Genomic DNA, 20,820 nt, shown 5'->3' with positions numbered 1-20,820 from the left:
CCCCAAACAATATGATTCAAAAATGGGCAGAGGACCCAAATAGACATGTTTCCAAAGACGCACAGATGGCCAACAGACACATGAAAAGATGTTCAATATCACTCATCATCAGGGAAATGCAAATCAAAACCACAATGAGATATCACCTCGCACCTGTTAGGATGGCTAGTATCAAAAATAACAAGCGTTCACAAGGGTGGGGAAAGGGAACCCTTGTGCACTGTTGGTGGGAATGTAAATGGACACAGCCATTATGGAAAACAGTACGGAAGTTCCTCAAAGAACCAGAAATAGAACTACCATATGATCCAGCAATTCCACTTCTGGGCATTTATATGAAGGAAACGAACACTCTCATTTGAAAAGACGTCTGCACCCCCACATTCACTGCCGCATTATTTACAGGAAATGGGAACAAGTGAAGTGTCCATCAATGGGTGAATAGAAATTATATAATGCAATATTATTCAGCCAGAGAAAGAAGAGAATCTTGCCATTTACTACAGCATAGATGAAGCTTGAGGGCATTATGCTAAGTGGAATGAGTCAGACGAAGAGAGACAAATACTGTGTGCTCTCTCTTAAATGTGGAATCTTTAAAAAACAAAAAATAAAAAACAAAAAAACCCAAAACCCAAGCTTAGAGATACAGGAAATTGATTCGTGGTGGCAAAAGGCAGGGGGGTGGGAAGTGAGAAAAATGGATAAATCTTTTTTGTGTTTCTTTTTTAGTTTAAATAAGTTGAATAAATTTTTTTAAAAAATCTGAAGTCAGGAAGACGGTGGAAGTCAGATTTTGGGCCTCCTTTATCATTCTGCTAGGTTTGGTTCAAAGCAGAAGGAGACTCTGCAGTTAGCTGGGCAGTGGGAGGAAGCTAAAGGGAGAGTCTGCCTTGGAGGAAACTGGAGTTCCAGGGTGACCCTGTTTAGCTTCCCGGAAAGAAGGAATGCCTTTGCAGATTGCCCCCTCCATACGGTGCAGAGACGACCCCCATATATGCCCCAGCAGACCTCCTGGCCCCACAGAAGAATCAAGGTGCTCTGGTTGAGATGATTTTCCACTGACACCTTTGTCAGAACAACATGCTCTATTGGGCAATAACTGAAAATTCAAGAGATTTCTGTGGCTGCTGCTGCATGTAAACACGTTCCCTGGCCAGCTTGCTGTTGGTAGGGTTCGAGGTTCTAGCTGGTAGCATTTCTGTGCCTGAACCTTGCAGCTGGGCTTGAGGTTAACCTAATTTCTGTAACCAGAATGTCCTAATAGAATGGTTCTCACCCTTGACTGCCAATTTGGATCACAAGGAGAGAAGTAAGAAATAATGGGGCTTGGGCCCCACCCCAGACTAATTGAATCTGAAAGGGTAGATCCAGGCATCCTATGATGTAAAATCTCCCCAGATGGTGCCAGTGGATATTGCAAAGCCGTGGCTTTGAGGATTGCAAAGCTGTGACTCCACTCCATCCCGCTGTTCTGAATTCAGTTTTGTTCTGCTCGCTTTCATCCTGAGCTACCTGCTCCTCCCCACACCATTCTACCCTGGCTCACTCCATTCTATTTCCCCCTTTTGTGCTCTACTCCCCTCCACTGTGTTCTGCTGTCATCCGTTCTATTGTATACATTCCAACAAGATTGACTCATTAAATGATTCAGTCATTCAAATAGTGCTTATTGAACGCCTGCTGTATACCAGATATGGATCTAGGAAGGGCAGGCAACAGCAGAGAGCAAAGACACAGTTCCAGCTCCAATGCAACTGGAAGAGGAAGATAGAAATAAGCCAATATAGAGAGAGTGTTTACAAACAGAGATTAGAAAAATAAATCAGGGAAAGGGGTGTGAGAGGGATGGGTGGTCAGAGAAGGTGACATCTGAACAGAGACCTAAATGAAGTGAAGGAGCTTCTATTAGTTAGGTGGGGGTAGAACATTCCAGAAAAAGAAAAGAAATGAAGGTCTGAGCAGGGAGCATGCTGAGCACATTTTCTTCTAGTTCATTCCACTCCACACATTATGTCTCAACATTTTATTGATCATCCTCTCCACCCCAATCCTTTCAGTGCTCTGCTATTTTATTAGGTTCAAGCCTAACTAATTTCTTTTGTTTCAGCTTAACCAACTTGGTTACTAGTCTAACATGAGGTAACAGGTGGAGATAGGATAAATGCTAATCCAGAGGTGTGCCGATAAAGACAGTGCTATCTTATCGGGCTCAACTCAAACCTGGATAGCCGATCTGCCTCGCAACCACTTGTTGAAACCCTGTGCAGTCTTAGAGAGAAAATAGGAATTGGTTGCCTCACATATATTTCCCCACATGCTGATCTCATGGATTTTTTTGTTTGATGATACAGTCCAAATATAGGGCCTTTGTAGGTATCAGAGACCCATCAGGATTCTGAATTTAGTCTCATCTCTTTTTCTTACCCGCCACAGTGTCTGAAGTTGCCTTCTTTGGATAACTCAGAGGCCTTCTGGAGATGAGCCTGTTCAACAGGGATCAGGTGTCCAGTTAGTTTTTTAATCGGAATCTCTTGGAATCCTACATAGGCTGGGATTTGGGGCAACTAGGATGTGGGGGCAGGTGTCTAGCCTGCCTGGACTTCTATAACAAACTGCCACAGACTGCAGAGGCTTAAACAGCAGACATTCATTTCTCACAGTTCTGGAGGCTCAAAGTCCAAGATCAAGGCACTGGTGGACTTGGTGTCCAGTGAGAGCTCTCTTCCTGGCTTGTAGACAGCAGTCTTCTTTCTGTGTCCTCACGTGCTTGAGAGAGAAAGAGCTCTGGTCTCTCTAACTGTTTTTTATAAGGACCCTAATCCCATCATAGGGGCCACATTCATGAACTCATCTAAACCTAATCACCTTCCAAAGGTTCCGCATACTGATACCATCACACTGGGGTTTAGGACTGCAACATATGCATTTTGGGAAGGGAGAAACAGTCCATAACAATAGGCAAGGTTTGATTGAGAAGAGGGGAACTAATAGGGAGAGATCTGATAAATCTCAGGGGGCATCAGGATACACAGGCATATCCCATAATAGTAAAAAGGTCATTGAGACCACAGAGGTGGCATGAACGAGGAAGGCCAAAGCCACACATGATGACATCAGTGTTCTGTGCCAGACTGGCATATTGTGTGGCAATTTTAAGGCCTCTCTGCAAATTCACTGACACATCTGCCTTTGAGAGGTGAGGTGTATGTCCCCTCCCCATAAATCTGCACGGGCCTTAGCGACTCTCTTGTAAGCCCTAAAACACGGTAGAGGCTTTGCTGCCTGACTTCGATAAACTAGGTCATAGAAGCCTATGGAGATTCTGCCTGGTCCTCTGGGGTCACTCGCTCTACAGGAAGCTGGCTGGCATGTAGCGAGTCCATCTACCCTGCTTGACACCACCATGCTGGAGAGGCACGTCTGAGTGCCTCGCCAAAAACTAACTTCCACTGCCAGCCATCTGGGACTGGGACTGGGTGTGACTGAATAAGCTCAGGGGTCCACCCCAACTGAGCCTTCAGATAAGCACAGCCCAAACTGGTACAGACGTCAATCTCATGAGAGTTCTCCGCAAGTCTGCCCCCTTGAACCCTTCCTGAATTCCCAACCTGCAGAATCATGAGCAACATAAAATGGGGATTGTTTTATACTACTAAGTGTTGGGTAATTTATTTCATAGCAGTGGTAACCAGAGCACTTTGTACCCAGCCAGTTCTCTGTGTTTATGGGCCAAACATCCAAGAAGATGACAACAGCAACACACAGTGGGCTGCCCTGGGGTAGTTGGAAGGGAGAAGAGAAGAAGGGGAAGGAAAAGGGCTTCTACAGCAAGGAGCTTACAGACTTGGAAATGATTTTAGAGAGCATCTTGCCCAATACCCTTCATCTGAGGGGCTAGGGGAAGGGGACTTATCCCAGGATCATATGCCAGTGAGCCAGGGCTGGGGAATAAGTCCCCACACCTAGACTCCTATTTCCCTTCCTCAGTTTTTCTCAGCCAATGCAGTTCTGTGGGAAGAGGGGTCATAGGGAAGTTGGTTCTGGTTCCCTGGGTGGGCTTGGATTTCATTCATTCAACATCATCCCAGACCTCTTTGGAAGCAACTTCTCATGGAATTCTCTGCCTTGACTGTCCTCCCTCTGTCCTTCTCTGTGCATTTGGATCCTCCCCTGAACATCCTTTCTTTTGATGCATTTGCCGATTTCATACATAAATATTTATAAGGCACTTCATATATGTCAAAAGCTGCCCTGGGATCTGAGGTTGCCTTGTTGAGTGAGGTGGACGCAGACCCTGCCCCTCTGATCGCCTCCTTTGGAAGAAACAACCCTTACCTTGAACTCCAAGCCTGTTGCCTCTACTCGGTGTGAGATGCCACCCCTCTGTGTGATAATGAGGGTCATGACTCATCTCTGGGATCTAAGCTTCTGCAGGGCAGGGTTAGTGTCCCATCTGGGACTGTCTCTGTGAAAGCATGTGGCTCAGTCCCTGACTCAGCTGCCTCTGTTGAGGTGGTGAGCTCCCTGCGGCTTTCAGGTTGCAGGTGGGAGGACTAAGGTGTCAGGGGATTGGACAGGGGATCCTCACTCCTCTGACTGAGAGTGTCAGTTCCTCGTGCGACATCAGAATGACACCTGACATCTGCTGGGTGCTCCTGATGGCACGGCATGCTGCTTTGACTTTACAGGTATGTACCCTTCAAGCCATCTTCTGCAGGAGTGGGGATTGAATCTCCAGGTTACCGGCTGGGAATGAGAGGCTGAGAAATACACTCAGTGGTACTCCGCTTGGAAGCAGCAGCTAATGAATGCAAACACAGGTTGGTTTCTATGCCTGTATTTTTCAAACTGGAGATTGTTAATTATTAGTGGGTCGTGAAATCAATCTGGTGGCTCATGATTAGCTTTTAAAAAGAAAATAGAAGAGAAAACATGGCTATATTGTTTGTAGTAGACCTTAACGATGAATTTCTGAAAATATTTTGTTTCAGATACACACACACACACACACACACACACACACACACACACACACACACACTGGATACCTGTGTGTGTGTGTGTGTGTGTGTGTGTGTGTGTGTATGTATTTTGTGTCATAATGCAAAATGCATTTCTTGGTCAAAAATACTTGAAAACCACTGCTCTTAGGCTCTATTGCCTCAAACACACCAGTAGTGAAAAACATTTTATTGAGCACTAATGGTGTTTCAGAAATTACTCTTGACACTGTGACTAGTTCCCTCTCAGGAGTGGCAGTGAAGTCCCTTTGACAACCCTTCCTGACCTCTTTCCCCACCCCAGTGAGTTTATATCCCAGGCCACCCCCCCCCGCAAAAAAGGCTGTGACAACGGAGCTGCTCCAATGGTCTCCCAGTGGGGCCACCCCAGAAGATACTGGGCTGTGAAGGGCTCTCTCACCAGAGTGTGTCTTGTGCAGATAGCCAACCCTCTGCACCCTCTGGGCCCCCATTTTTTCATTTATTTTCACTCTTGAAGTGCAAACACACTGACGCATGTCCAAAATCGACTTCCGGCAGGTTATTGTAACAGGAGCCACAGATGAGGAGAGGAGAGACAGCTCTTTCACTGCATTTTCAAGCTGTAGGTCAGAGAACATCAGGACCGGCAGTGTCCAGCCCCCTCAATTTATAATGGGGGAAATGAGGCCCAGAGTGGGGAAGGTGTTTCCCAAACAGCAAAGCCATGATGGACTTAGACCAGACCTTCTGCCGGGTTCTGTTGGTGGGAGAAGGGACACCGGCCGTTGTCGTCAATGGAAGCTGCCTTGGGACAAGCTCTCCCTCCAGGATCATCTGGGACAGAGCCTCTCCCTCTGCTCCTCCCCAACCCTGCTCATCAAGAGGAGGCAAGGTTCACCGCAAGGCAACCAAACAGCCGTCTGGGATTTATACATACCACAGCCCCATGCAAAAAGGCAAAATACTAGGTTTTGCAAAGCAACCCAACTTAGGCTCCTGCACTTAACTCAAAGGCAGAGTCTCGAGCAAGATCCGCAGCTCTTATCCCTGGCTGGCGCTCTCCGGTAGCCCATTCTGAGCCAGAGCTTGTCGGATGAGAGCACAAGGGAGTCTTTCCTGGACAGCTGTTGGCTGGGCATGCAGGCAGAATTGGCCCCCAGACAAATAAGACCTGGATCGACCAGGGTAGGAAGGGCCTGTAGAAAGTCTGAGTTGGAGGGAGCCTTGAGAGCACCTTACTCAGTGGTTCCCAAAATGTGCTCCCTGGTGCCTAAGGGGTTCCCATCTCCCTTCTGCCTGCGCAGATCCGCCGCCGGAATATACAGTGTGAGTCTCCTACTGAGCCTTGCGAAAAACGCCACACAGCATCTCCCCTCCTCAGATTTGCCACTAGCACCGTAGAAACTGCCAGGGCTTCAGGCGCAAGTGCTCGGGCCATTGGTGCACAACCAGAGCTGCGGCATGACACTTTTCTCCTCTGGACTCCATTCAAAGCTGGCAGCCTTGTGTTACCTAAGAACTGGCTTGGAGCAGTAGCCTTATACGTGGGATATGTTAATTTCCAGGTGTTGGGTTCTCATTGTCCTGGTATGAGGCTCAAGATACGATAACTTGCTCTTTACTTTGGAGGGGATGTTCTGGACTTTCCCAGAGCACATTAAAACTGCTGTGGCAAGACCCTGAATCTTCACGGGGTCTGTCCCCCTCCCCTGGAGCGCCTGGGTCTTATCAAGACCTCCAAGGTACTTGACACTTCTCACTCATTACCTACTGGTTCACAGGAAGTCATTAATCTAGTCGACCAATGCAAGGTTCTGTGGAATGTTCAGTTGAATGGCCGGGGCTCTTCAGACTGTATTATGGCAGGGGAGAGAAGAGTACATGCAGCCCTGGGGCAAGACTATGAACATACAGTGTTGTCCACTCTACCTGAATGTGGGCTGCATCTGGTCCTTCCTCCTGAGGGAGATGTAGGGAAACACGCTCATCACTGCAGTGGCCACGCTCCATCCTGGTCTGCGTTAACCTGCTCAGTAGACATTAGATATGGTCCAGCTGTTGCAAATTAGAGCTGCTGCTTGGTTGTGTTGACATCCGCGTCAGCCTCTAGATCCTTCTAGTCATTTCTCATGTCCAGACTGGCCTCTTAAATGGAGACATGGTGGAAACGACTATTCGTGTATCTTTTAGATCTTTCAGGGTGGCATTTCTCTCTGTCATGATGCAATATTGATTTCGATTTACTGTCTCAGCTGGTGGGGGGTGGGTGGAGGCCGTTTCAGAAGTTTCTACTTGCCCTTCCCCACTATGAGAGCTCTTACCTCACAGGCCAAGGAAAAAATATGGAAGTTCTGCCAACTGTTCGTTATGTCCATTTCACTTGTAGTTCAGGCACTGAGGAAATGACCGCTGGGTGAGTGTGTGCACCTACTGTGAGCTAGGTCTGAGCCAAGACTCCCAACTGTCACCTGACTCCCAGATGTTCTCCTTCGAACAGGGGCCAAGATAGTATTTTGGGTGTTATGTATCAACCAGAAACTTGGCCAGAGATCCCGATCCTTGATTTATTCTGATTGTGTAGTTTGAGCCTTTCCCTTACTGGCTGTTCTTCTAGCTTCCCGTTAGGGATGTCCTGCTTTATTAACCTCTCCATAGCTGGCCGTGGCTCAGGCCCCTAGCTGCCTCAGTGACTTTGCTGCTTATCACACTATTTGTACTTGTCTTGCTTCTGAGGGGTAAGGGCCATCTGGTTTCTCTTACTTTGAGAGCCTATCACTCTCATTCCTATCTGGGAAGCCTGGCAGACCCAGTGTTTCCTGGTTGAATAATAACAACTTGGCCTCAGTTAAGAGTTTGGCAGTTGGGTGTTGATATGTGTGTATGTAGGGGGCTGTGTCTACTGGGGACATCATCTCTCTCTCTCTCTCTTTTTTTTTAAATTTGTTTGAGAGAGAGAGAAAGAGAACACAAGTAGGGGGAGTGGCGGAGGGAGAGGGAGCAGGGGCTTGATCCCAGGACCTGGAGATCATGACCCGAGTCGAAGGCAGACGTTTCACCGACTAAGCCTCCCATCATCTTTGAGTTAAGCAGGAGCACTAGAATTTACTAGGAGTCCTAGACCTCTTCCACAGGCTGAGAGAGTTCTGGATGTTCTGGGTTTCAAGGTTCTTGAGCACATCCACACTAATGTCCCTATTCTAAGTCACAGGGCCCTGCTGCTTTCTAATTAAAGTTCTGAACTTGGCATAACAGTATTGCCAGGGTGCAGAATTTTCTGGTGATCTGTTACCCTTCCAGGGAAGACCTGGGCCTGATTCTCAGCCTTTTCTATCTTCTGATGGTACAAGATGAGAGCTCTTCAGATGGTGCCAAAGAGGCCCTCTGACTTTGACATTTGGTCTTCTAGGGGTGATTTTCATTATTTTTCCCTTTAGTGCATGAAGATGGTATTCAGGGAGAGCCATTCAATTTTATTGCCATTATAATTGGTACCTCATGTAAACCTCTCATGAGCCTGAGCTGGTGCACCCACCAATGCATTCCCTTCCCCAGATAACCCAGGCCAGATTGCCACGAGTAGAGGCTTCATGTTTAGACTCGGGGAAGTTGTGTGATCCCTCACCCCAAGTCCTGGAGTTCTCACTGTCAGCCAGCCAGCCACCAGATGATCCAGTTCCAAACCCCCATGTGATCGGCTTCCTTAGAGCACTCCACTTCTGGTCCCAACTCCCTAAAGTGAGACCCTCTGGGAAATAGATTCTGGAATGGATGTTTGAACTCAAGGTATCTAATGGGAAGTATTTTGGGGCACAATTCCTGCGAATTACGAATGTGGAATTTAGCAGGAGAAGTTGAACTCTGATGTGGTCACAGTTGAGGCCTTCAGGCCTGTCCCATGGGGAGCTCTGGAGCTGAGCTGTCCTGCAGAGTTGCCCGGACTGAGCCCTCGGACCCTGTCCACGGACCAGGGCTCCAAGGGGAGATCACTCTGGGTAAGGCGGGGCCCTTCCGTTAAGAGCAGTTCGTGTGGAGGCACAATCCCTGGGTGAATGAGGACCTTGGTCCTGAAGGAGAGCTGGGCAGAGACCACCGTGTAGTGGTACAGCAGTGGTTCTCAAACTGGGGTCCCTAAGCCAGCAGCATCATCATCCCCTGGTAACTTGTTAGCCATGCAAAATCTTGGGCCCCACCCCAGACCTGCTGATTCAGAACTCTGGGTCTAAGATCCAGGAGCCTGGGTTATAACAAACCCTCCTGATTATTCAATGCCTGGGAAGTGTGCGTTGGGCAGTCTTGCAAGGAGAAAGATCTGGTGGGTCATTTACGAAGAAAATTATCATGGAAAGTGGATGCCCGTGATACCTACTTATAAATGGTTTCCTAGATCTATTCTAAGAAAAGTGCGTTCATGTCAGGGACTAATGTGTGATCGTGCCTGGCTCATTCATTTTACCTGCTTGGGCCCTGAGGAATTTCCCAAACAAGGTTGCAGCAGCCATCAGGAAGAATCTAAACCCCAAATGCCCCCCCAGAAAGGGTATGGGGATCGGCGTCAGGAGAGCCTGAATTTGGAGCCTGGCCACCTGGCTCCTCTGACCGTGGGACCCCAGGAGACCATGTTCCCCTTCTTCTCGGAACAAGAACGGGTTTGCTGGGAAAAGCAAAAGGAAATCACAACACTAACTGTGAAAACTGTGGGCTCCACTTTCACTTCCAGTGTCCTGGGGTCTAGTTCTGCTCTGGCCACACGGTGTGATTATGGGCATACCCCTTCCCAACCCGGGGCTGTCCCCCGATCTGTAGTGGGGAAGGGCATGGGACTCAACAGATCCTTGCGTTCCACTGTCTGAGTGTGCCTGTGTGTGGGAGTCGTGTCGGTCCTCACCCTCGCCCCCAGGCTTTTGGGGCCCCAGGAAGGGACGGGTCCTCCAGGATGTTTCAACTCTCTTTTTTTTTTTTTTTAAAGATTTTATTTATTTATTTGAAACAGAGAGAGAGAGAGAGAGAGAGAGAGAGATCACAAGTATGCAGGGAGGCAGGCAGAGAGAGAGAGGAGGAAGCAGGCTCCCCGCTGAGCAGAGAGCCCGATGCGGGCCTCGATCCCAGGATCCTGAGATCATGACCCGAGCCGAAGGCAGAGGCTTAACCCACTGAGCCACCCAGGCGCCCTCAACTCTCTCTTTGAATGCGGTCCTAGCTCCTGCTATGGTCCAGGCATCTGGAGACCTCTCAGAGCTTACCCTTCCTCTCCCCCTCAACATGCCCGCCGCTCCGTCCCTTTCTCGTCTTGGAGCAAGCCAGCCTTTTCCCACCTTACAGCCTCTGCGTTTCTGATTCACTCTCCGGGAACAGTCTGCCCCCGCTCCGCGCATGGCCCGCTCCTCCTCATCTCCGAGCATCATCACCTCCTCAGGGAAGCCTCCCTGAATCGCTCCACGCAATTAGCAGCACCCACTTCCGGGACTCGGTTGCTGTCATATCAGCCCATCTGTTTCCCTCAAGGCACTTCTCACCGTCTGAAGCTCTCTGGTGTTGTTTTGTTACGAGTCTACTTGGCTGGTGTCTCTGTGATCCACCACCACGTCCGGCTCGGGGAGGCCGGAAGCTCTGACCTGGCCTGACTCCTCACGGCGCCTCCAGCTAGTGACCCTCGTACAGCTCGTGCCCAAAAGCTCTTTTTGAATGGGTGAGAGAGTGGAGACACGGTTCTGGGAACTGGGGTCAGGGTTCTCCCTCTGTCTTTGGCTCTCATCTCTGAGAAATGGGTTTCATCAGGCAGGCCCATTTCTTCACACTGCCACATTACTGCACCCATGGCTCCTGCCATCTTGCCTCAGGAACTTAGGGGTGGGGCCTGGCTCTCCTGCCCATGAGTGTCCCCTCCCAGCTCCTGGCTCCCAGCAGCCTCCTCAGGGCTCTGAGGCCAGGACAGAGAGAGAGAACAAAGAGAAAAAAGGGGCTGGACTTGGCTTTGCCCTCCAACGAACCAGCAAACCAACACACAGTCTCTGGTTTTGAATTTCAGCAAGGATGTGTCAGCAGAGCCTGGGTTACGCCAGCCTGGGGTGGGTGGGGAGGGCTATGGAGGGGGTTATGTCACTGGTGAGGTGTGGTGGTGTAATGTAGGGTGACAACATGCGTCCGGATGTGGTGTCAACAAACAGAGGCAGGAGCTGGGCTGCTGGCTGGGAGATGGGGAAATGTTGGGGTGACCCCTCAGGGGAGGGAAGAGAAATGGTCATATCCTGAGCTGGTCGACCAGGCGCCAGGTGCTTTCACATGAGAGTTCCTCACTTTTACCTGTGAGGAAATTGAGTTTCAGCGTTGAAGTCACGTGCGTAAGGTTGTTTGGCCCCAGAGGAGAGCCGGATGTAGTGGCAGCTCCGTCCTAGCTTTGTCTGGACTCCAGGTAGACATTGTCACTCAGCTGCTTCCTAGCCACATGAGGTCCGACAGGCTCCTCAACCTCTGTGTCTCAGTTTTCTCAGTTGCAACGGGGGTGTCATTACCCTCCCTGACCCAGTTGGGTGAGGGTTGAATGAATGGTGCTCTGTGCCCCAGCCAATCCTCCCTCCTGGGAGCACAGAAGTCCCAGTGCACTGGCCTGGGGAGAATCAGGAGGGGAGGAGACTGGGAGGGAGGGAACGTAGAGGTGGGAAATGAGGTATCCTCCCCCTGGAAGCTGCCTTTGGAGACCCAGTGCTGGCAGAAGTGGGCATTCTGGTTTTCTGAGGGCTTGCTCTGTCCATGACTCTGTCCCCACTGTGTGGGGACACCCAGGTCAGTCTGCTTCCCACCTTTGCACTCTGTTGGCAATGAGAGCAGATGGAGGTTGCAGGGGGAGCAGTGGCTGACAGTCGAGACAAAAGGAATAAGATGGGGAGTGGGCACGCACCATGGACTAGGCCCTGGGTGTGGCATTTGAGATCCTCAAGCGGAGGATCTCATTGACCTTGCCAAAGACGTTAAGAGCGAGACAGTGTCATCTTTGCTCTCTTTGCTCTCCTTTTACTGACCAGCACGATGAAGATGGAAGGGGTGAGGTCAGTCAGTAGTCACATGTACTCCAGTGATACAGCTGAATTTGAACTTGTGTCCACTAGGCAGGAACTTGCATGGCTTCTGGCTTTGCTGCGATTGACCAGCTGTGTGGGCCTGTGGTTCTCCTCTTTGGGACTCAATTCCTCCATGTATGAAAGAAGGGAGTTGGACCAGAGGACCTTTAAGAGTCCCCACAGCTCTGACACTCCCTGTGCCACCATCTTGAATATTCTGGCCTAGTGTCTGCTTTGTGAAGCTGTTTGTTTGCTTGTCTGCCTTTTACTGCAGAGTGTGGAGGTCCCTTAGGTAGGATCCAAATGGCAGCACCTGGGCCAGTCATGCTGGGACAAAGACTTAGTGTCATTTGGGGTCTTTGGGTCTCAGAATAATTCATAGAATCCTTACTATACAGAGGCCATGGTATACTTTTTTCCCATTCTCCCACTCAACCAAGAGATGACAGTGTTTTTTCAGTTGTTTATATTTTCAGGGGCAGGGTATCCTCTTCTCTTCTCTTTCTTGATTGTGGTAAAATATATATAAAACATAAAATTTACTTTTTTTCTTTTTTAGAGACAGAACACATGTGAGTCATGAGGGGAGGGGTAGAGAGAGAGAGAGAGAGAATTTGAAGCAGACTCCATACCCAGCACGGAGCCTATACGGAGCTCAATCTCACAACCCTGAGATCATGACCAGAGCTGAAATCAAGAGTCAGACACTTTACCTACTGAGCCACCCAGGTACCCCTAAAATTGACTATTTTAGCCATTCTAAAGTGTACAGCTCAGTGGTATTAAGTACATTCATGTTATTGTATAACCATTACCACTGTCCATCTCTAGAACTTTCTCATCTTCCCAACTGAAACTCTGCATTATACAGTAATTCCATAATACAGTACAATAGCACGGCATCCCCCTCCCCCTGGTCCTGGTTGCATTTCTCTTTTACACTAAGATTCCATGATACTTAAGAGTCCATAGGTTCAGGGGTAAGGAAATGGATCCAGAATCTGACCTATTTCCAAAGGGTCAGGCACAATGGTAAACACAGGGCAAGAGGGCATGTGTTAGGTTCTGTGGTTTGAGTAGCACAACACAATCTTACCACTTCAAGATATCACTGGTCAAAGAGCATACCAAGTGTCTCCAGTTGCATTATTAATCTTCATTTATTTCCTTTCCTGGTGGTTCTCTCTTTCTATGTCAGTCCCTCTGTTCTTTGGCTCTTGGAAGCACAGCTGGTGCTATGAGAGCATTGGGCCACTGTGGGTCAGGAGACCCGCTTTCTAGTTCTGGCACTGCCTCTGACTGTATGATCTTGAGTAACCAGCATGGCCTCTGTAAGCCTCAGAAAGCCAAGTGGGGCTAAGAACACCCTCCTCTCTAAGTGGGGTAAGAATATCAACTTTTTCTGGGAGAATCAAATGAGGGACTTTGTGTAAAGGTGTTAAGTGGAGTTCGAGTAAAAGGAAGAATAGATTTCAACTCTGTGGGTAGCCCACTGCTTTCTCCTCAACTCAGGAAGATGCTCTGACGGGGATGGGGTGGCCGCCTCTGACCCCAATGGCTGTGTAAGTCCTCAAAGCCTACAGGTTCTGGAGATGTCTCATGGGGAAGTTTTCCAAAAGTCAGAGCTGGTTGTTAGCCTCCCTTATTACCCACCTTCCTCATGGGCTTGGGAGTTTGCCAATTTTAGGCAAAATTTTTTTTCTTATGCTTTTGAGGTAGTGGATCTCCCAGCTCAGGGATCTGTCAGAGTAGTGAGCTGTTTTTACCTACAACACTTCTGACTCCAACCGTGTGGGCTTTTTTTTTTTTCTCCCACAAACCAGTTTTCCAACTTCCCAGACGGCAATCTGGTGTTCTAAATTCTATTCAATTCTGACACTAACTACCTGGAGTTTCAGGGCTCAGTCTCATAAAATTGCCTTTTCTTCAGAGGCTGGTCACAAGTATTGGGTCTCTGGGTTACCCACATTGCCATCTGACTTGGTTCCAAAGTCAGCGGGCTCCCCATACCTTCTCCTTTTCGGGTTTGATAATTTACTAGAATGGCTCACAAGTATTTTATAGAATGGCCAGAAGGTATTTTCTTACTTTACTTTACTTTACTTGTTGGTTCATGATAAAGGATATACATGAATAATCAGGTGAAGAGGTACATAGAATGAGGTCTGGAAGGGTCCTGAGCCCAAGAGCTTCTGTCCTCATGGAGTTGAGCTGTGCCACCCTCTGGGCACATGAATGTGTTCACAACTCAGATGCTCTCTGAACCCTGTTGTTTAGGAGTTTTTATGGATGTTTCAGGAGGTAGGCACAATTGATGAAATCATTGACCATTGGTGATTAATTCAATCTCTAGCTCCTTTCCCTTCCCCCAGGGTTGGAGGGTGAGGTTGAAAAAGTTCTAAGCTTCTAATCAAGATTGGCTCTTAAAAAAAAAAAAAAAAAGATTGGCTCTTTCTGGTGCCTAGTTCCCACCCAGAAGCTATATAGGAGCCCACCAAGAATCACCTCATTAGAACAAAAAGTCTCCTATTACCTTATCACACAAGAAACTCCACGAGCTTTGGGAGTTCCGTGCTAGGAACCAGGGACAGAGACAAAAAAATCTGTGCATGATCTCACAGGCAGTGAGAAGGGCCCTACCCTCTCAAACATGAGGTTTAGCAAAATAAGGCTGGGATGTCATCCCATATTCTATTTCTTATTTTAACCACCATTCTCCAAGGGTATAAGCTACAGGGAGGCTGAGTTTTCAGTCCCCTTCCACATATGTAAAACAGAGATGTATTAGTTAATTCTTGCTGCGTAACAAATTACCCCAAAACTTAGTGTTTTAAAACATTTGTGTTATCTCACCATTTGTGTGGGCCAGGAATCTGAGTGGAGCTTAGGTGGGTCTTCTGGCGACTGCTGGGGAAGGGGGTCCCCTGAGTGGGGAGAGCCTCAAGGGACACTCACCTGGTGGGTTTGGATGGATAAAGGGAAGAAGATGCACTTGGGAGAGAAAGAAAGGAAATATTAATTCATCAAGTGTTTCCCATGTGCAAGATACACATATTCTTTGATCTCCACTGAAGCTCTATGATGTAGGCATGATTGCCTCCACTATAGAAGAGAAAGCTGAAGTTCCAAGAGGTTAAGTGCCTTTTAATGAATCACACAGCTTAAGAAATGTCAGAGTTGGATTTAAGACCAGGCCCATCCAATTCTAGAGTAAGAGCTCCTTTCACATGAAGAATCTTGAAATTTGAAGGTCTCCATCAAGGACAAATTTTAGTACCATGTACTGCAAGTAGGAGAATACCTAATTATCTGTCTGCTTATTTATTTGGCAAATACTTAGAATTTGGACTATGTGTAGGACACAGTATATGATTGGGGATAGTGCAAGGAGTAAAACAGACCTGTCACTGGCCTCATAGATTACATCATTTAGCCTCCTAGTCTTCCTCTAAGAAATTGTGACTATCCATTATCACCCACTGACCCATCCATCATCCACCCATTAGTCATGTATTCATTCGACTCACATGTATGCCTTCATTTTTCATATGCTCATTCATGTAGTCATTTTGCTACTCTTTTCCCTCAGATTCATTCAAGCACTTAGAAGTTTATTCTTTTTTTAATTGTACTTTGACTTTATAGATTAAAAGAAATTACTCCATCATTCTGTAAATTCAAGATAATTTTTTTTGCAATGTTCCAAGATTCATTGTTTATGTACAACAACCAGTGCTCCATGCAATACATGCCCTCCTTAATACCCACCACCAGGCTCACCTATCCCCCCAACCCCCTCCCCTCTAAAACCCTCAGTTTGCTTCTCAGAGTCCACAGTCTCTCATGGTTCGTCTCCCCCCTCCCTCCCCAGTTTCCCCCAATTCACTTTTCCTTTCCTTTTCCTAATGTCCTCCATGTTATTCCTTATGTTCCACAAGTAAGTGAAACCATATGATAATTGACTTTCTCTGCCTGACTTATTTCACTCAGCATAATCTCCTCCAGTCCCATCCATGTTGATACAAAAGTGGGATATTCATCCTTTCTGATGGCTGAGTAATATACCAATGTATATATGGACCACATCTTCTTTATCCATTCGTCTGTTGAAGGGCATCTTGGCTCTTTCCACAGTTTGGCTATCGAGGACATTGCTGCTATGAACATTGGGATACATATTGCCCTTCTTTTCACTACATCTGTATCTATGGGGTAAATACCCAGTAGTGCAATCGTTGGGTCATAGGGAAGCTCAATTTTTAATTTTTTGGGGAATCTCCACACTGTTTTCCAGAGTGACTGCACCAACTTGCATTCCCACCAACAGTGTAAGAGGGTTCCCCTTTCACCACATCCTCTCCAACACTTGTTTCTTGTCTTATTAATTTTGGCCATTCTAACTGGTGTAAGGTGGTATCTCAATGTGGTTTTGGTTTGAATCTCCCTGATGGCTAGTGAAGATGAACATGTTTTCATGTGTCTTCTAGCCATTTGTATGTCTTCATTGGAGAACTGTCTGTTCATGTCTTTTGTCCATTTTTTAATATGATAATCTGTTTTTTGGGTGTTGAGTTTGAGAAGTTCTTTATAGAACTTGGATATCAGCCCTTTATCTGTAGTGTCATTTGCTAATATCTTCTCCCATTCTGTGGAAGCTTATTCTTTTATTCACTCATTTATTTATGCATTCTGATTCATTCTGCTATTCTCTTGTTCCCTTCATTGACCTCTTTAATGTTATATTAATTCATTTACTCATTAACTCTCATATTCATTCATTTTTTTGCAATCATTTACTCATCAAACATTTATTAGGCTTTTCTAAGCTCATCTGCAAGTTCCACAGAAAGGCTGTTGCTGTCCTGTCCTCTTTGATAAGCCAGGGAAAAAGAATCCCCTGTAGTATCCATATCTTGGGAGCTGCCAGGGAGCCGCAAAGGGCAGGGGCAAGAACAAAAGCCTGCCCTCACTGTTCCTCAAGCTAGGGAGCCGCTCAGATGAGGCAGCCATCTTCCCACAGAGAGTTGCCTCTTGCCACCTCCTGAGAAGTGATCAGTCGGAGAAGCTGCCACTTTCAGCTGTCTTTCCTCCTTTCTCCTCAGGGAAGGCTCCCCAGAAGCTATTGGTCTTCCTGACTTGGTGGGGGGAGGGCAGGTGGTGGTGGTGAGGAGTGACTGGCAGTGGGAAGGTAATGTCCAGGGAGATATGAAGCCTGTTCTGTGAGGCTTATCTCAGGCCTGTGTGGCAACTAAAGACAGAAGCCACAATTGGAAGAGAAGCTTGCGATCTTATCAGCAACTGTTGTTTTTGTATTTATCTGGGCATAGGGGTGAGGCAGGGGGGTGGGAATGGGTTTGAGTTGTAGCAAAAGAAATTTAGATTAGACACCTGGAAGAAACTCTCAGCATCACTGCTGGGAGGTCAAAGGGAGATCCAGTAAGCTGGCTTTTATCTTGAATCCTTAGTTCAATACTCATTCTACACAGGTGTTCAGTGAACACTTACTGAACACACAGCCCTAGGAGTCTGGAGACTTGGGTCAGAAGCCTTTCTCATTCATTCCCACAGGGGCCATTTCTTCCCTGTATTTCACTCCTTTCAACCTCTGTGTCTTTATCAGCCTTGTAGGGATGTGGTAAGGATTAAGTGCCACAATATGTCAACGCCTGGCACAATGGTACAGACTAGAGAAATACCCATGGCATCTGAATTCTGGAATCCCTGTGCCCCATGATAGTCTAATAAAAGTAGGTTCAATAAATCCCTCACATGATTTAATTTATGGGGGTACAGAATATTCACTCATGTTGGTGAACAGCCAGCAGGTTTTGGAGTGAGAATGATCTGAACAATATTTAGAGCTGGGCATGGGGTGGGGAATTGATTAGGGAGTGTGGAGGGAGAATGGACTGGAGGATTCAATGAAGAAGTCAGGAGGACACTTACCACACCTGCCAGCCTTGTGATAGGAGCGGTTTGGGAGGGAAAGAAATAGCCATTGAAGAATTTTATTTTATTTTATTTTATTTTATTTTATTTTATTTTATTTTATTTTATTTTTTATTTTATTTTTTTTAAAGATTTTATTTATTTATTTGACAGAGAGAAATCATAAGTAAGCAGAGAGGCAGGCAGAGAGAGAGGAGGAAGCAGGCTCCCAGCTGAGCAGAAAGCCCGATGCGGGGCTCGAACCCAGGACCTGGGATCATGACCTGAGCCGAAGGCAGCGGCTTAAACCACTGAGCCACCCAGGTGCCCCTATTTTATTTTATTTTTAAAAAATTTTTAATTTATTTGACAGAGAGAGATCAGAAGTAGGCAGAGAGGCAGGCAGAGAGAGAGAGGAGGAAGCAGGCTCCCTGCTGAGCAGAGAGTCTGATGTGGGGCTTGATCCCAGGACCCTGAGATCATGATCTGAGCTGAAGGCAGAGGCTTAACCCTCTGAGCCACCCAGGTGGGTGAAGAATTTTAAATAGGGGAAACATGTATGTTCAGATTTTGCTCTGGCTTCTAGGAAAGGGTGAACTTGAGGGGGGTCAGAAGTAGATGCAAGGTGTTCAGTCTAAAGCAAGGCGCTGTGATCAGCGGGGAGATCAGGGTGATGAGCTGGGTGTTAGCTGCCTTATCTCTTTGTGAAGGGCAAGTGGAGGAGGGACTGGAAAGAGGATTAGAAATTGTTCGAGGTGCTCTGCTACAATACTCTGACCAGAAAGAAGTGTGCACTGCCCTTGAAAAGGATTTGATACAGCAGATCCAAGGTCTTACTTGTCTCCACTCTCTTTGATCCAGTAATTTCTCTGGAAGACAGTGTAAAGAGATAATCTAAGCTACGGAGAAAGGGTTTTGCCTGTCAGGGATCCTTCACTGACACTATGTGCCGGATCCCTGAGAGTACACCAGGGAATGATTGGGGGAAATACCTGGGAGAGATTCTGAAGGGCTACTGAGGTCTTTTGTTTAGTCATTCATTTAAGTGTTATTCACTAAGTGCCTGTTATGTGTCTGTATCCTTCAAGGCTCAGGGTTTACCACAAAGAACAAGACAGACAAGATGTCTGCCTTCCTGAAGCTCAGAAGGGTGACAAGCAAGGGATAGTGGGCCAGCAAAGTTTGAGTGTTTGAATCAGGCGTCTCTGACCCCTCTCCAAATGATATTTGGTTCTTCTCATATGTTTTCCCCATCCCCCACACTCACATAGGTGGGGAACTCAACCTTCTTTCCCAAATCCCACTAAAAGTCATCATGTCATCATGTCATCATGTGAGGCCTTTGAATGTGTAGCAAACTTTACTGGAGGTTTAAGGAGTTAGAGGGAGGTACATAATGAGAAGGCAAATATATTAATTTTGAATAAATTAATCATCACATCCCAGAAAATGGTTTGGTCACCATCTTTCCCTCACTTTCTGTATTTCTGCTTCTTGGACCATCCTCCTCAGTGGCAGAAGAGCTCCAGTTGTCCGAAGCACTCTCCCCTCATGGCCATGCTTACAATCACTTGGACAAAATCTGATATTCCTGCTACATTGTAAGCTCCATGGAGCCCCTGGTTCAGGGTCTTGGCCATAATGGACATTTTGGAAAGAGTGATTCCATGAACACAAGATGGATGAATGAGATCTCCTTCAGTTCACTGCAAAGAAATTGTGTTCCCACATCTTTGAGAGAAAGGACAACAAGCTAAATTTTATCAGACTGACACCACATGGGATTCTGAAGTTACAAGATGAAATGGAAATATCCGGGTTTAATGTTTACCCTTTTGTCTTCCCTATGGGCTTGAGAGTCATATGGTATGGGTTTGGATCTTGGCCCTTGCACTGTGTATCCTTGGGCAAGGTATTTATCTCTTCTGTGCCTCAATTCCCTTATCTGTATAATGGGCACATTAATAGAACCACATCTAGTGAGGTGGTTAAGTGAAGACTCTAGAACTGGAATTCAGACTTCAGATCCCAGTTTTGCCACTCCCAAGCTGTGTAATCTTGTGTAAATAACTTATTCTCACCATCATCTTCTTTAAAACAGAAATAATAACAGTATTTACCTCCTAGGGCTGCTGGCACGATTACATGAATGGATATACATAAGAGGCTCAAACAGGGTCTGGCGCCTAGGAGATGGTACGGAAGGTTAGCTCGTGTACTACAAAGATGAGAAGGTGGAAGATAACACAGTTCCTGGGATGTTCGTAGTAGCTACTACTGTTTCCCATTTTATCAATGTAAAGTCACATTCTCTTTCTTTCTAGCACCTCCAAAAATGGGATGCACTTTTTCAGTTGCTTTTGTGATGGAGACATTCGTGATGCACTTCAAATGTTGCAGAGTGGTGTCAGCAGACAGGAGAACCTCCTGGCAGACAGGAGTGGGGGCTCCCCAAAGAAGTGCCACATCCTTCCTGTGACCATCCCTGTGCTCCTCATGGCACAGGGGACAACGATGTGAGCAAAACCACAGACTTGGACAACTCCGAACCGATTACCTTCGGCAATGTACCTTGCTGACGTTTTTCTTTTCATGCATGTGTGAGAGGGATGGATATACAGTAAAACCCATTCTAAATCAATCTAAAAAAAGCTTTCAGTGAGAATTAAATACATCTTGTAAGCAATGAAGACCCACTGTGTCATCATTTAGTAGGTAACATTTTTTTCTTATAGATGCATAAGATACAAGCTCATCTTGTAATCACCCACATCCCAGACAGACTGTGGCACTGGGCCTATCCACCTGCCAGTCTCTGTGGTCTGAGCCATGCGCTTGTAGCCAGTGCTGTG

The sequence above is a fragment of the Lutra lutra genome, chromosome 4 (assembly GCF_902655055.1).
Source record: "Lutra lutra chromosome 4, mLutLut1.2, whole genome shotgun sequence".
Classification (NCBI taxonomy): domain Eukaryota; kingdom Metazoa; phylum Chordata; class Mammalia; order Carnivora; family Mustelidae; genus Lutra; species Lutra lutra.
Note: the sequence above shows the minus strand (reverse complement) of the source record.